This window comes from Grampus griseus (genome assembly GCF_964374135.1).
Source record: "Grampus griseus genome assembly, chromosome: 10".
NCBI lineage: Eukaryota > Metazoa > Chordata > Mammalia > Artiodactyla > Delphinidae > Grampus > Grampus griseus.
In genome coordinates, this window is record NC_139004.1 from 23105402 (window position 1) to 23118284 (window position 12883).

The window sequence follows — 12883 nt, forward strand, 5'->3', positions numbered from 1 at the left end:
AGTGTTACTACTGGGGATTTCCCTGCTGGTCCAATGGGTAAGACTCTGCGCTCCCAGTGCAGGGGGCCCAGGTTCAATCCCTGGTCGGGGAACTAGATCTCGCATGCATGACACAACTAAGAGTTCACATGCCACAGCTAAGAAGTCCACGTGCCACAGCTATGAATGAGCCCGCATGCCGCAACGAAGATCCCCCATGCCGTAACTAAGATCCAGCGCAGCCTAAATAAATAAATAAATATTTTTTAAAAAATGTTACTACCGGGGCTTCCCTGGTGGCACAGTGGTTGAGAGTCCGCCTGCCGATGCAGGGGACACAGGTTCGTGACCCGGTCCGGGAAGATCCCACATGCCGCGGAGCGGCTGGGCCCGTGAGCCATGGTCGCTGGGCCTGCGCGTGCGGAGCCTGTGCTCTGCAACGGGAGAGGCCACAACAGTGAGAGGTCCGCGTACCACAAAAAAAAAAAAAAAAACTATGCAAAAAAAATGTTACTACCATATTATTAACCATATTAACCGTATGCCTTACACAGCAACATGTTTAAATCCCAGATCTAAATGCCACTATTAGATATATTGTCCATAGCAAATGTAACTGGACCTCTCTAAGCCTCAATTTCCTCATCTGGGAGTTGGAGATAACAATAGTGATCAAATGATATAATGCATGCCAGTGTTAATGTCATACCTGCCAATAAGAATTCAAGAAATTCAAGAACTAGTAGCTGCTATTTATTTTTTTAATATTTATTTACTTATTTGGCCACGCTGGGTCTTAGTTGTGGCACTCAGGATATTCTATCTTCATTGTGGCATGCAGATCTTTTTTAGTTGTGGCATGCAGGCTCTTTTACTTGTGGCATGTGGGATCTAGCTCCCTGATGAGGGATCGAACCTGGGCCCCCTGCATTGGGAGCTCCGAAGCTTAGCCATTGGACCACCAGGGAAGTCCCAGTAGCTGCTATTGTAATGTTTATTATTGGTAAAGCACCATGAACAGCATTTACTAGACCCTCAGATATTGCTAGATGAAAAAAAAAAAAAATGTAGGTTAGAAATATACTTCTCTTGGGACCCTGACCTGGTTTCCAGGGTTCCTATAAATACTGGTGGAGATGGGGAGGTGGCTATGTCAGAAAGGCCATTTATTTCCCAGACCTTGGATTTGAAAAACTTGGATACAATTTTTTTTTTTTTCACCTGAAGGGAAGTCCTGGGGTTCTTGAGACAACGGAGAACTCTCTAGCCCTGTTCCCTGACTGGAGAAAGGTAGGAGTCTTATACTTAAGTCCTACCCTTTCCAATACCCAATACTCAATATCCAATCTTTTGGGCACCATCAGGTACACACTAGGGTCTGGAGTCAGGGATGAAATCCCCCAGGAGGAGGCAGCATCAGTGAAGGGTGCTGTATCCAGAGTGCTCAGCAGGGTGCCTGGCTTCGAGTTTAATAAATATTAGTTTAACAATAATGAATGAACAACTCCATATCTTTAGGACTGCTTTGAGCTCTTCCCTTCACTCCCCATCACCTTGGCTCTGATTCTTCTGCTCCACAATGCTTCTTAGTTGATAACAAGGTACTGGGCTTTGGCCTTCATTTTGAGAATCAGCTTTTCCCAAACCCCTAGGTCCCTGGCTTCAGACCAGGATGCCTGGAACTCTGCCCACCTGCCCTCCTTGCAGTACCATTAGAAAGACTGGTCATCCGAGAGCTTGAGAATTCATAATGGGCTTGCTCAGGGCTAGGCTGGGAAGCAGTGATGAAGCTGTAGTGCAGAGAATAGGTTGCTGAGGGGAAAAGAAATGGTGGGAATGGGTTATCTCTAGTGGGCACTTTTTTGGGGAGATGATTCCACCTGTAAGAAGGTGAGGAGGTAGGACTATCATTAGGACAGCAAAAGAGTGAGTAAGGGGCATGGGGAGTGAACAATGGGAAGGGAAACTCTTGCTGCCCTGCAGGATCTCATCCAGGCTCATAGTTTTAGATAGTAATGACTCCACTGTCCAAATCCTTGCACTTCACATCAGTGTACCCAACCACCTATTGGCCGCCTTGACAGAATGTCCTACATCACCTTAAATTCAACATATCTAAACTAAGGATATCCTCTTAGCCCCCACCAGGGAATAATCTGGCCCTCATCCTACATTCCTGGTAGGTGGCATCACCATCCGACCTATCTGCTTGCTTAAGTCAGAACTGGGTTGTAGTGTGGGAAATTAACTTATGTCACAGTGGCCTCCTGGTACAGTACCATGAAGCTATCCAGCGGTCGTGGAACAAAAAGGCTCACAGACCAAACTAAGATGCTTGAACCACATGGTTTATTAAATAAAGGTAAAACACACCATGAGGAGCAAGGGAAAGTGATGAGGGGAGGTTAACACATTTAAGATCAGGTTCATATTGGGTGGAAGGCTCTTGCAGCCTGAATTCTGGGTTATGCATACTGATAGCCTCAGATGCCTCATATGTTTTAGGGCTCATGAGTATTTAGTGCCTACTTTGGTCCCTCCCTCCCTCCCTCCCTCCCTCATGCAGGCTCACTAGTGTGGTGCATGGGCTTAGTTGCTCTGTGGCATGTGGGATCTTCCTGGACCAGGACTTGAACCTGTGTCCCCTGCATTGGCAGGCGGATTCTTAGCCACCGCACCACCAGGGAAGCCCTCTTTTTCTTTCTTTTTTTGGCCCCATGGCATGTGGGATCTTAGTTCCCCAGCGACTGAACCCACGGCCCCTGCACTGGAAGCACAGTCTTCACCACTAGGCCTCCAGGGAAGTCCCCCTCCCTCTCTTTCTACCTCAGTTCACACAAATACGTGTTCTATTGATACATACTTATGGACGTCTAACGTGTCTCGCAGATTTCCAATGTGCTTACCTTTATAAATTCCATCTGTCCCATTTGTCTTCTTGTCTTCTATAGCAGAACTGGCTATTCCCAAACAATAGGCAGGTGTGCTTTACATGGCGCTTATACTGGACTGCTGCCTACCTCAACACCTTCCAGTTTCAAACCATTACCAAGCTCTGCCCATTTTTAACTTCCCATTCCTCAAATCTGGACATTCCTCTCTATCCTCATCAAGCCAACCCATAGCATTGCTTGTTTGGTTTATAGCCAGAGTCTTTCCAATTGGCCTCCTTCCCTCCCGTCTTAACCATTTAAAATCCGTCTTCCTTGATATAATCAGGGTAATCAATCTGGAAATATGTGTCTGACTGCATAGCTCTCTGCTGCTCCTTCAAGGATTCCCTTTCATTCTCAGGATGACTTCCAAGCTCCTTAGCAAACTAAAAAAGGCCCCTCAAAGGCTTACTTCACCCTCATCTCCCACCACACCCTGCCTTCACTCTTGGACCAGGAATGTTTGAGCATCTCTCCTCCTGCTGCTGTTCCACATCCCAGTGTCTTCCTGAGACTGTTCACTCTCAAGGGAAGACTCGCGACCCCTTCTGCTCCATACACCAGTGGCATTAAAGTCTTACCCTGGCCTCAAACCGTCTGCACTCTACTGCACCCCTTTATTTCAGAGATGACCTCTGACTCTTACTCAGAGGATGGTGGGCTAATCCACAATGCACACACACACCCTGCACACTCATCTATGGGCTGTGCTGCCCTAACGGGGCCATCCCTTTTCTTCTTCAAAGCTTCTTCCTTGGCCTCCCTTTGACCCCCTGGTTATTCCCTTCTAACTAGCAGGGGAATAGAGAGATAGGAGGTTTGAGGACAGTGCTCCTCAGGCTTGCCAGAGCCTAAGAATCACCTGGGCTGTTTGTTTCCTAGGCCTTTCCTCTCTAGAGCCTGACTCAGGAGGTTTGAGTGGGACCCAATAATCTATTTTTAACAAGCACCTCATTGATGATTCTTATGAGATATAATGCCTTGGTTTTAAGTCTCTGAGCTTTACTTTTCTCATGTATAAAATGAGGAAATAGTGCCTATCTTAGAGGACTAAAGGTAATACCTCTCCCCCTAAAAAAAAGAAAAGAAAAGAAAAGAAAACTGTAGATATTTTAAAATACATTGTTAGTTAGACATAACTCCTGTTATCACTGGCTCCTTTTCCAGAAATTTCTCCCTTTAGGCTCACTTCTTCTCTTCCCAAAATAGGCTCCGAGAATAAATTGTCCTTCTCTACTCCTTAGTCCCTCACTGTTTTCCTCTAAATTTTTTAATTGAAGTATAGTTGACTTATAATATTATATTAGTTTCAGGTGTAAAACATAGTGATTCAATATTTTATAGAATATATTCCATTTAAAGTTGTTATAAAATATTGGCTATATTCCCTGTGTTGTACAGTACATCCTTATATCCTCCTTTTTTTTAGCCCTTGCCGCATGGTACCTGGGATCTTAGTTCCCCCACCAGGGATCGAACTTCTGCCCCCTGCATAGGGAGCACGGAGTCTTAACCACTGGACCACCAGGGAAGTCCCTATATTATTTATTTTATACCTAGTCGTTTGTACCTCTTAATCCCGTGCCCCTATCTTGCCCCTCCCTCTACTCCTCTCCCCACTGGTAACCACTAGTTTGTTCTCTGTATCTATGAGTCTCTTTCTGTTTTCTGTTGTTATAGTCATTTGTTTGTTTTATTTTTCAGATTCCACATATAAGTAAAAACATACAGTATTTGTCTTTCTTTGTCTGGTTTATTTATTTATTTATTTATTTATTTATTTATTTATTTATTTATTTAGTGGTTTGCGGGCCTCTCACTGTTGTGGCCTCTCCCGTTGCAGAGCACAGGCTCCGGACGCGCAGGCTCAACGGCCATGGCTCACGGGCCCAGCCACTCCACGGCATGTGGGATCTTCCCAGACCAGGGCACGAACCCGTGTCCCCTGCATCGGCAGGCAGACTCTCAACCACTGCGCCACCAGGGAAGCCCTGTCTGGTTTATTTCATTAAGCATAGTACCCTCCAGGTCCATCCATGTTGTTGAAAATGGCAAACTTTCATTCTTTTTATGGCTGAATAATATTCCATTGTATATATACATCACATCTTCTTTATCTGTTCATCTGTTGATGGATACCTAGATTACTTCCATATCTTGGTTATTATAAATAATGCTGCTATGAACATTGGGAAACATATATCTTTTCAAATTAGTGTTTTTGTTTTCTTCAGATATATACCCAGGAGTGGAATTGCTGGATCATATAGTTGTTCTATTTTTAGTTTCTTTAGGAACCTCTACACTGTTTTCCACAGTATCTGTACCAATTTACATTCCTACCAACGGTGCACGAGGGTTGCCTTTTCTCCACATCCGCACCAATAAAATTTATTGTTTGTTGTCTTATTGATGATAGCCATTCTGACAGTGTGAGGTGATATCTCATTGTGGTTTTGTTTGCATTTCCCTGATGATTAATGACATTGAGCATGTTCTCATGTGCCTATTAGACATCTGTATGTCTTCTTTGGAAAAATGACTATTCGTGTCTTCTGTCCATTTTAAAAATCAGAATGTTTGATTTTTTGGATATTGAGTTACATGAGCTGTTTATATCTTTTGGATATCAACCCCTTAGGAGACATATCATTTGCAAATATCTTCTCCCATCCAGGATGTTGTCTTTTTGTTTTGTTGATAATTTTCTTCGCCGTGCAAAAGCTTTTAAGTTTGATTACTTCTCATTTGTTTAGTTCTGCTTTTGTTTCCCTTGCCTAAGGAGACAGATCCGAAAGAATATTGCTAAGACTTATGTCAAAGTGTGTACTGCTTATATTTTCTCCTAGAATATTTATCATTTCCAGTCTTACATTTAGGTCTTTAATCCATTTTAAGTTTATTTTTTTTATAAGGTGTGAGAAAATGTTCTAATTTCATTCCTTTACATGTAGCTGTCCAGTTGTCCCAACGTCACTAACTGGAGAGACTGTCTTTTCCCCACTGTATATTTTTGCCTCCTTTGTCATAGATTAATTAACCCTATGTGCATGGGTTTATTTCAGGACTCTCCGTTCTGTTCCATTGATCTATATGTCTGTTTCTGTGCCAGTACCACACTGTTTTGATTACTGTAGCTTTGTAGTATAGTCTGAAGTTAGGGCCCATGGTACCTCTGGCTTTGTTCTTTTTTCTCAATATTGTTTTGGCTATTTGGGGTCTTTTGCGGTTCCATACAAATTTTAGGATTATTTGTTCCAGTTCTGTGAAAAATATCATGGATATTTTCATAGAGATTGCATTAAATCTGTAGATTGCTTCGGGTCACTTGGACATTTTAACAATATTAATTCTTCCAATCTATGAGCACAGGATATCTTTCCGTTTACTTGTATTGTCTTCAATTTCGTTCATTAATGTCTTAGAGTTTTCAGAGTATAAGTCTTTCACCTCCTTGGTTAAGTTTATTCCTAATTATTTTATTCTTTTTTTTTTTTTTTTTTTTTTGCGGTACGCGGGCCTCTCATCGCTGCAGCCTCTCCTGTTGCGGAGCACAGGCTCCGGACGCGCAGGCTCAGCAGCCATGGCTCACGGGCCCAGCCACTCCGCGGCATGTGGGATCTTCCCGGACCGGGGCACGAACCCGTGTCCCCTGCATCAGCAGGCGGACTCTCAACCACTGCGCCACCAGGGAAGCCCTATTTTATTCTTTTTGATGCAATTGTAAACGGGATTGTTTTCTTGCTTTCTCTTTCTGAGAGTTCATTCCCACTCACATCTAATTAACAAAATATTTTACTTGATTGCTTTTTTCTGATAATAAAGTAATATCAACTATCTCAGAATAACACCACAAAGAAAGCAAAAGGCCCTCCAACACCTTTCCTCCCAACATAACTAGTGTCATCAGCTTGGTGAATGCTCTAAAAGGTTACTTTTCATGAACCTGCATTTTTAAACAAAAAATTAGATTCTACTCTTATGTAACTTCTTTATTTTCTTTTTTTTCCCCAGCCAGTTTCTTTATTTTTCTTTTTTCTTTTTTTGATTTTAACATGTTCTTGCAACTTTACTGAAATCATGAATATCCCAGAGTCATTTATCATTTAAAAAAATCAATTTAATGCTATCAAAAGGTGATATTCACATTAATCCTGTTTGCCTTCACACCACTGTCATGAGCCTTCATTCCAAGCGCCATAAACAAAGAGGGCCAGCACCACATGGGCGGCGACCACTGCAACAATAACAGCATAAAAATAGCTGTCCCTATTGGACATCCCAAAGGCACCTTCAAAAACATAATATTTATCATGAAATATAACCCAGCAGGTACAGTGATCTTTAAAGCTGCGAAGAACAGGAGCATCTCCAGAGTGAATGCTAATGAACTCTCATTTCTGAAGCCGGGTGGCTGCAGTGTGTTCAGTGACGCTTTATCAAGGCGCTCCGTGCCCACAGCAGGTGCTCAGAAGCGGGCTGGCCTCAGTGGCTGTGCTCAGTCGGCTTGGGCGACAGGTCAGTCCAGGCGGGCTGCACTGGAAGTGCCTGTGAGCTCAGACTGACCAGCCTACTATCCACTTCCTAATTGCAAAATCCACCAACACTTTTCAGCCCTTATCTGATGTGCTCTCTCAGCCTCCTGTGACCCTGGATGTCACTTCCTCCTGTCACTTTCCTGTTTGGGAGCTGACTCCTCTCCCCTGCCTCCCAGACTGGCTCCAGTACCCCAGCCATGACTATTGGGTTTTCTGAGTCACTTCTTCAAGCCCTACCCTGTGCTCATTCTCCAGGTGTTGCCTGGAAACACCCACTCACCTCTGGACTTCTCTCATTACCCTCCTAGCTCCCATCATCCGTCCTCCACACAGCTGCTTTTTCAACACAAGTCTGATCATTTTACTGCCCTGCGTGAGATTCCTTCAATGAGACCTTCCCCAATGCCTTCAAAAATAGTCCATTTCTCCGCCTGGCTCCTGTGAGAAACGAACCTGACCAGGATTTGGAATCAGAAAAATCTGGATTGGCGTTTCTCACTCAACAACATATCAGCAGTGTAAATTTAGGGAAGCTGTGTAACTTCTAAGTGTCTCTCTCTCTCATTGGTAACACAGGAAAACAAGACTAAGGAATACGGCTGAGAGTCAAGAGTTTAATATTAGTGAATACCCAGAATGCAAGGGCAGAGGGGAGCGCTTTAAAAATCGATACGCTCTGATTCAGCCGATGCTTTCCTACCCTCAGTCAGATTTTCAGATCTCCCTGTGATTCCCAGAAGCCCACTCTAGCTGCCCAGTTGCCTGGAGTGCCCTTTTCCCCCTCTGGTTTGTCTGCCCAAGACCTGCCTATCTTCCAACATTATTGAATTTCAGCCACTTCCTCTCAAGCCTTTCTGAACCTCTGAATGTAGAATTCACATCCTCCTTTGGGAAGTCCCTGACCCTACACATTCTGCTGTGATAGCATCTTTAATATTTTATTGCACTAATCTGCTCACTCAATCGTTTGTTTTTTTTTTTCTTTTTTCTTAAACCAAACTGATACCCTTTAAGATGAGATTTTATTTATCTTTTCAACCCTTGCACCAAGCACAAAATAGTTCATCAGTAGTGGGGGGGTTGCCAACACCAATTCGATATAAAACTCATTTCCCCCTCTGCTCAGTTCCTGCCATGATGTAGGACTAAGTGTAGGGATTAAGTTACAGACTGAAGTGTGGTGGGAGAGGATTTGGGGTAATGTTACTTATGGCCTTATCTTCTCTCAGCTTTGGCAACCTTGTCTCCCCAGACCTCTGTTGCTGGGCTGCAGGAAGCGCTCACAAAGGGCTCACAGAAGCCACGGTTTGGGGGAGGGTGTGCTTGGGGTGAAGGGGAGAGGGTGGACACAATTGAGTGGCCCCAGAACTCAGCGCCCCCATGATTGGGGCGGTGGGGGCGGGGCACCTGGCCTCGGTTTCCCCGGGGGCCAAGCCTGTAGCTGCAGGGTTGGGGATCGGGCATGGAGGGGGTATGTGCAGCAGCACAGCAGCAGCACAAGCAGGAACCCGCCAGGGCCCGGCATCTAGCCCCGAGGCAGGGCGAGCCCCACTGCCTGACCTGGCTCCCCGTGGCGAATCCCAGGGAGGCTCCCACTGGGCCATAGCTGCTTGAGAGACTGGACTTTTCCTTTTCCTTGAATCCCTTTGGATTAAATCTAGTCAGAGCCAGGCTTCTGCCCTACCCTGATGGACAGAGGTGCTTTGGTTCATCCTGACTGGATTAATGAATTTAAATTGTTCTTCCGGGGCTTCCCTGGTGGCTCAGTGCTTAAGCATCCGCCTGCTAATGCAGGGGACACGGGTTCCAGCCCTGGTCCAGGAAGATCCCACATGCCACGGAGCAACTAAGCCCGTGCACCACAGCTACTGAGCCCGTGTGACACAACTACTGAAGCCTGCGTCCCTGGAGCCTGTGCTCCGCAACCCACCGCACTTAGAAGCCCCCCGCAACTAGAGAAAGCCCGCGCACAGCCACGGAAGACACAACGCAGCCAATAAATAAATAAATAAAATCTATTTTTGGAAAAAAATTTTAAAAAAGAAATTGTTCTTCCTCGGTCACCATGGGATTATGACTGTTTTTATGCTCAGACTTCTCTTCACCAGTTAAATATTATGCTTTTAAAAATCTACTTTCGGGACTTCCCTGGTACTGCAGTGGTTAAGAATCTGCCTGCCAATGCAGGGGCCACAGTTTCGATCCCTAGTCTGGGAAGATCCCACCTGCCTCGGAGCAACTAAGCCCATGCACCACAACTACTGAGCCTGTGCTCTAGAGCCCAGGAGCAACGACTACTGAGCCCACACACCACAGCTACTGAAGCCCGGGCGCTCTAGGGCCCGTGCTCCACAACAAGAGAAGCCACCACAATGAGAAGCCCGGCACCGCAACGAAGAGTAGCCCGCGCTCGCCACAGCTAGAGAAAGTCCACAGGCAGCAACGAAGACCCAATGCAGCCAAAAAATAAACAAAAAATTTAAAAAAAATTTTTATATCTACTTTCATGTCTGATTTCCTAACCTCTGACTAGCCCCAGCTTCCATTCTCAGTTACTGGAGCATTTGAAGATGCATCGGTGTTCTTCTGGTTTTGTTTCAAATTGTGGTAAAATACACACAACATAAAATATACCATTTTAACCATTTATAAGTGTACCATTCAGTGGCATTAAGTACATCCACATTGTTGTGCAACCGTCACAAAGAAACTTTTGTATGTGTTCAATATAAAATTTAAAGTATAAAAGTAATATGTGCTTCTTGTTATAGGTAAACGCTCCAAAAATTTATAAACGAAAAGTTAACAAATGTATTCTGTTTCCACCACCAAGAGGTATAACCACATTAACAGTCTGCCGTGTAACCCGTCCAGATGTTTCATTAATGACCATACAAGCAGATGTCCACATATTTGAGGGTTTTATTTTTTACTTTTACAGGGATGGGATAATGCTGTTCATAATAGTGTGCAACTCACAGACATCCCTCTGTACATATAGATTAAACGCCTTCTTTTTTTTTTTTTTTTTTGAGGTACGCGGGCCTCTCACAGCTGTGGCCTCTCCTGTTGCAGAGCACAGGCTCCGCATGTGCAGGCACAGCGGCCATGGCTCACGGGCCCAGCCGCTCCGCGGCATGTGGGATCTTCCCGGACCGGGGCACGAACCCGTGTCCCCTGCATCGGCAGGCGGACTCCCAACCACTGCGCCACCAGGGAAGCCCTAAACTCCTTCTTTTTAATAACTGCATAATAGTCCATGATATGGACGTGTCACAATTTACCTAGTCTTTCACTGGATGGACATTTGAGTTGTTTCCAGTTCAGCACAACAAATAAAGCTACAATAAACATCCTTACATGTTCTTAAGCTGCTACCTCCATAGGAGATATTCCCCACCTTGGACTGCTGGGTCAGGGGGTGGCAGGTATTTTCCTTTACATTGTCAGATTATGTTCACAAACAATGGAAGCAGTTTCCAGTCCCCACAGTTTCCATTCTCAAGAATGCCCCTGTCCCTGTATCTTCATCAGCTGCAGATGTTATGGCTAATCAGTTGAGTGACCTTTCATGGCTTTGCAGACCATTTGGAATTGTAATTAAAGATTTTAATGAGGCTGAACTGCCAAGTTTATCTCTGCCTCAAAGAGACTTCAGCTTCCCTATTAATTCAGCCAGGATCAGTGCTGCTTGGTTTCTCAATAGTCAGGTTCTGAGGCTGGCTATGGCCGTGGTACCCATGCGGAACACCATGGAATGTAGTCAAGGGCTGTGAGAGGTTTGGAAGAAGGCTGGACCTAGGAGAAGTGTGGGTGGGCAGTGGTGACCAGTGGTACCCAAAGATCTTGGGCCTGTGTCCTTGGGGAGTGGTCTCTTCACCCCACCCGTCTGCCTTGTTCTGGAATGAGCTTGCTCATCTTTCAGGAAGACTGAAAGGAATTCAGTCAGAAAGACATTATTTACCTGTGTGCAGATATGAATTCCAGTAAAGAGAGTTCTGGAACCTGTCATACCCTATGTGTCAGCTGCATCCAGGTCACCTTCCCTGAAGTACCCCTGTCCTCCCTCCAAGGATGGGGATGACACCTAATTGTAACACAGAAGGAGATTATTACAATCTTCTCTAGTGCCTGCGTTCCCCCCAGACCGTAAACTCTTTGAGAGCAGGAGCTGTCTTACTCATTTTCTTATCCTCAGAGACAAGGACAGCTCTTGGCACTCAATAGGCACTCAGTTGTGAAGCGAATGGGCTGCTGTGGGAAAAGGGAAAAGGTGGAAAGGCAGAGACCCCAGGAGAAGAAGGGTCCATGAAGGGCAAAAGCAATTTCTTCTTCCTTCCTCCCCAACTCCCTTTACTCCCTTTCGTTTAGTCCCCCTTCCCCAACCAAAAGCATCCACTGATCTGGTGACTATCACCACAGAGTAGTTTTGCCTGTTTTAAAACTTGATACAAATGCACTCACAGAGTATGGTCTTCTCTGTGTCTGGCTTTTTGCCTTTGGCATAATATCTATGTGATCTATCCATGTTGTTGTATGTATCAGTAGTTCTTCATTTTAATTGCTGAGCAGTATTCCATTGAAGATTGGGCCACAGTTTTTGGCTATTTGAGGGTATTCTCAGTTTTTGGCTACTACAAGTAAAGCAACTACTAACATTTTTGTACATGGTTTCTATAGACATATATCTTGATTTCTCTCTTTTTTTTAAAAAATATATTTATTTATTTAATTTATTTAATTTTGGCTGCATTAGGTCTTCGTTGCTGTGCTCAGGCTTTCTCTAGTTGCGGCGAGCGGGGGCTACTCTTTGTTGAGGTGCACAGGCTTCTCAGTGCGGTGGCTTCTCTTGTTGCGGAGCACAGGCTCTAGGTGCACAGGCTTCAGTAGCTGTGGCACGTGGGCTCTAGAGCACAGGCTCAGTAGTTGTGGCGCACGGGCTTAGTTGCTCCGTGGCATACGGGATCTTCCTGGACCAGGGCTTGAACCCGTGTCCCCTGCATTGGCAGGCAGATTCTTAACCACTGCGCCACCAGGGAAGCCCTATCTTGATTTCTCTTGAGTAAATACCAAGGAATGTACATGCTGGTCATAGATTTCTTGTTGTTTTACTTTATTTGAAGATCCAAAACTAATTTCCAAAGTAATTATTTTATATTCCTATAGGCAATGGATAAGAGTTCGGGTTGTTCCACATCCTTGCCAACATTTATGGTTATTAATCTTTTTACTGTTAGCTTTTCTGATGGGTGTAGTGATTTCTAACTGTGGTTTCAAAGTTTTGACTTTGTATTTTCCCGACTGATGCTGAGAACTTTTTCATATATGTGTTGTCCATTCATGTATCTTCCCTTTGTAAAGTGCCTATTTAAGTCTTTTACTCAGTTTTGTTGTTGTTGTTGTTTGTCTTTTTATTATCAAGTCATAGCAGTT

General features: G+C 44.6%; 2 pseudogenes across 2 annotated transcripts in view; both read right to left on the reverse strand.

The window, feature by feature from the left end:
• Positions 1-12883, reverse strand: part of LOC309829130 (MHC class I polypeptide-related sequence B-like) — a 125881-nt pseudogene that overhangs the window by 97053 nt on the left and 15945 nt on the right. The gene's annotated exons all lie outside the window — the stretch shown is intronic.
• Positions 7061-8975, reverse strand: LOC309829067 (vacuolar ATPase assembly integral membrane protein VMA21-like; annotated as a pseudogene). Its single transcript has 2 exons — positions 8858-8975; positions 7061-7379 (listed from the first exon to the last, which is right to left on the reverse strand). The product of its transcript is annotated as a vacuolar ATPase assembly integral membrane protein VMA21-like (transcript).